The sequence below is a fragment of the Salvia splendens genome, chromosome 6 (assembly GCF_004379255.2).
Source record: "Salvia splendens isolate huo1 chromosome 6, SspV2, whole genome shotgun sequence".
In the NCBI taxonomy this organism is placed as follows: domain Eukaryota; kingdom Viridiplantae; phylum Streptophyta; class Magnoliopsida; order Lamiales; family Lamiaceae; genus Salvia; species Salvia splendens.
Window position 1 is genome coordinate 17,896,356 of NC_056037.1, and position 4,523 is coordinate 17,900,878.

A 4,523-nucleotide genomic window follows, 5' to 3' on the forward strand; every position below is an offset into this window, starting at 1 on the left:
ATATTCCCATCGATATTTCCAACATTTCATAGTTCGTATCAAAATCCATCGAAATACTTGTTACCTCATTCTTTGTGGTTGGGCAGGGACGAGTTGTGGTGTTGAGCTTCCGATGTTTATCATTTAGCTAAATTACACATGCACAGCTTTTGACTCAAACAAGACTCTTGGGTCCAGAGCGGAAAGAACTGAGGCTCTGATACCAAACTGTCACGTCCGCCCCCTAAGGTTAATAAAAGCGGGCGATCGTGACTTAAAGGGGCTTAATGAACGGGCATAGAAGACTAGGGTTTCAATAAAAGTTTGACCAAAATTACAGTTCAATAATTAAAAAGACTAAAGGTAGTTATGTTTAATAAATGAAAGACCAAAGGTTTGACATTATTCAAAAGATAACGAGTTTTCAACATTTCATCAAAAAGTTTCAGGAAAAATAAATATAAGTAGAGAAAATAAAACATCACAGCGGAAGCATCCAAGAGAAGAGTGACGTCATGTGTGAAGACACAACGACATTCGGAGTTTAAGAACAACCATAGTTTGTTATTAATTCCTGCTCAACACCACCAACCGCTCGTCGCTGCTCAACCTGCACATAGAGAAAACATATGCAGGGCTGAGTACTTTTGAAAATACTCAGTGGCTCATGCCGAAAATATTTTAATTAAGAAATATATATTATCATGCCATACGTAAGTAACCATCGGGGTTTGAGCTTTAGAAAGGCCCGAGGCACTCAAAATATTTTCCATTGTTCAAAATAGCGACTGCGCAGTCATTTTTCCCCATCGTCGTCAACCATATCTGCCAATACATGACTTGGAATGTGGCCACAAACCAAGCCACTAGACCGGCCAGCCCGTATGCTAGCACACGATCTACCATAGGTGTACACTAATCCACGTAGGGTTTGCGGCCCTACGAGGACCCGAATTCGATTTATATAACAGTGGCCACAGCCACATCAGATAGGCACGTTAAAACAAATCACGGCATGATAATCGCTTAAAACCACCCTTATAGCTCCACAGTCATACTTAAAAGAGTTTAGTAAAATAAAACCCACAAATAATGTAGGGTAGAAAAGAAGCCCACCTCGACCGTTTAGATTTCAAGTATCGCTTTCCCTTTGATATCACGTTTAGCGCACGAATTTTCACCTTTAGATAAGGTATTCCCAATTAGTCACCAACATGGACTTAATATTATGCATGTCCCTAACTTTTCCCGTTTTCCCATCAACATATGGAAATCACATCATAGCATAACATCTTTGCATATCACATCATCTCGTCACATGTATAATTCATGTATGCCATTCAAAACATAAAAATATAGTTATTTTGCAAAGGTAGAAATCTGGCAGCACTGCGCAACCATTTTATAAAAATCATTTAAAAATCATCCGACTTCCGTTGGGGCTAAAACTTTACGACAAGGCAGTAGACTCATCAAATAACTTTCAGTTTAAATTTCATGTCAAAATACCTCTTTTAAGTCGGTCAAATCAAAGACGTAACCCACTGGTCGAGAAAACATATTTCTGGCAGAATTGCGCAGTCAACTTTAAAAATTCACCAAAAGTCCATCTTTTATCCAACTGAGTTGAAATTCACACACAACACAGAAGACATCATGAAGTTTACTCAGGAAAAAGAATCAATCAAATCGGAGTTCATTTGGTTGGTCAAAGATGAGTCGGAACTTACTGTTCGGAAATCACAGTTTCTCATGTTTTTAGGAATTCGAATTAGGGTTTACCCCTACTTATTCAAAATCAACCTTTTCATGGTTTTAACATACAAGCATGCTCAAAAGGGTCCTTAGACACATATTTTCATGAAATCACATATCATTCACCGAGGATTCATTAAATCATCAACCAATTGAAATCAAAATGCATTCACACATACGATTACACATTCCCACCGATTAAACCCTTAGATCTGCATTCCCTACACTCTCTACATGCATGAGAGAACAAAAGAAGAGTTGGGATGGAGAGGATGAAGAATAGAGGCTTGATTGTACCTTTCTTGAACAAAACAATCGGTAGAGACGATTAAAACTCTTGGTTCTTCGACAAACTCTTGGCGAATCGAAAGGATTTTGAGTGGAGTGGATGAACAAGTGGGAGAGGAGATGAAAAGTGGGAGGGGCGTGTGATTTGTGGTGGGAGGCGTGTGATTTGAGGTGGGGTTTAGGGTTAGGAGTTGTTCCTTTATTTATAGGATTAAGGAATAGAATAATTTACCATTAATTGAAGATTTGGGAGATTAATGGCATGAATATTTGATAGAGATTAGGGGAGGAAGTGGCGTGAATTTGAGGGAGGAATTAAGGTGAGATTTTCAAAAATCATGGCTAATTAATTAGCCTATGATTTTATTTGGTATTTTTACGGAGCAGAATAAAATAATACGGAGCAAGAAAATTAATAAAAATCCTCCCATATTAAATGGAAATAGGCGTGTGAAATATTCCTTCCACAAGGAATAATTTCCAAATCTTGAATAAAATAAGATAATGCAAGATTTGCTAGGATATTCCAATTAGACATGGAAAGAAATAATTAAGTGATCAAAATAAATAATGAATAATTTCTTCTCCCACAAGCTAGGAGATTTCGAAATCCCCTTAGGAATAATAATGGGGGCCGATTTTTCTCAAGAGAGAAATAAAGAATAATTGGCTTTGGATTTAATTGGATAATTATCCCAAACAAATAATTAAATCCAAGAAAATAGAATTGCTCTCCTTAAAATAATAGTGGTCGAAATTTCCACAATGAAAGGGGCAAGGTAATTATTTATGATTCTATTTAAATCTCACTCCCCAAAGATAATATAATTCACCGCAATATATTTCATTCCACATCAATTAATTTCAGCCACGTCATAACAACGTAAATGACTCGGTCAAATCAAAATTAGGTCACCACTTCAATCACATAGCAAATTGTCATTTAATTGCAGCAATCAAAGCAATAAATACAAATCACCTTAGGGTTCAAAAATTAGGGTTCGAAAAGTGGGGCGTTACACAAACTCTTGAAACAGGTTCATCTTCAGACTCTCGATTTCTTCCTTATCATTTCCTATTATGATCATGTCATCCACATATATGATCAAACATGCCACTTGATCACCATTTCTTTTAATGAATAACGTGTGGTCTGAATGGCTCTGAGTATAGCCATAATTTAGCATCGCTTGTGCAAATCTTCCAAACCAAACTCGCAGTGACTGCTTCAAACCATATAATGTTTTCTTCAATTTACATACATGTCCTTCTCTAAATATTCCAGAATATCTTGGAGGGACTTCCATGTATACTTCCTCATTCTTTTTCAGTTCTCCATGCAGGAAGGCGTTCGTCACATCGAACTGGTGAAGTGGCCATTCTTTGCACGCTGCTATAGAGAGTAGATTTTTGACTGTGTTCATCTTTGCTACTAGGGAGAATGTTTCCTCGTGGTCAATCCCGTAAGTCTGTGTGTACCCATTTGCCACCAATTGTGCTTTGTATCTCTCAATTGAACCGTCTGCTCGACGCTTAATGGTAAAGATCCAACGGCATCCAACTAGCTTCTTTCCTTCAGGTAGCTTGCAGTTTTCCCAAGTATTGTTTCTCAGTAGTGCATCCATCTCTTTCTTCATGGCTTCCCGCCAGTGCTTATGCTTCATGGCCTCCTCGGGTGTTTGAGGTATATCTACTTCCTCATACAATGTTGTCTCGAAGGCTTAAGCCATCTCAGTGAGTTGTCCCTGCATGAGATTTGCAACAGAGTATCTCGTCTTTGGACCTCGCCAATCTGGTGAATATCTTCTTGGTGGTACCCCTCTTGTACTTCTCAGTGACAACTCAAACGGCCTTCTACTGCATTCTGGGCTCTTCGGAGGAGTCTCAGTTTCCTGTCTGCTATGGTCAGTATCAAGTGTATGAATACTGTTGTCAGTGTTACTAACCTCAGGAATCATAGGCGAAAATAATGGTTGAGCAGTGTCACCAGACTCATGAGGTTGTACATTGGACTTTGTGGACGGCTCGGTGGTACTGCAGCTCGCATCTTCTGTTGGACCAATTTCAGTCACTGGGTTATGCAATGGCATGCTTAGATTTGGTTCTAGATTTGGAGTAGGATACCAACTTAGCGGGTCACTGATTGGTTGTGAATGTGTTTCCTCCCCCTGACTGCTAAGTTGGGTGTAAAAATACTCGGTTTCAACAAAATCACAGTTTAAGGTAACAAAAAGGCGTTTGGATTTCAGATCATAGCACTTGTATCCTTTCTGGTTTTTACCATATCCCAAGAAAACATATTTTATGGAACATGGGGAAAATTTGGATCGATCTTGTTTAGGTATGTGGACGAATACAGAGCATCCGAACACTCTTGGTTCAAGGGTGAGGGGTGGAGGTATTTTGTTTTGAGTAGTGAAGATGTCTAAAGGTGTTTTGAAGTTTAGGATGTGAGTGGGGAGACGATTTAAGAGGTACACAACAGTGGATATGGCTTCAGG

The 4,523-nt window shown here is 38.7% G+C and overlaps 1 long non-coding RNA gene across 1 annotated transcript; it reads right to left on the minus strand.

Moving 5' to 3' along the window:
- Positions 1–324: 324 nt before the first annotated feature.
- Positions 325–2,342, minus strand: LOC121807586. Its single transcript, XR_006051846.1, has 3 exons — positions 2,032–2,342; positions 1,096–1,160; positions 325–589 (listed from the first exon to the last, which is right to left on the minus strand). It is a non-coding gene; the product is annotated as an uncharacterized LOC121807586 (long non-coding RNA).
- Positions 2,343–4,523: the final 2,181 nt, after the last annotated feature.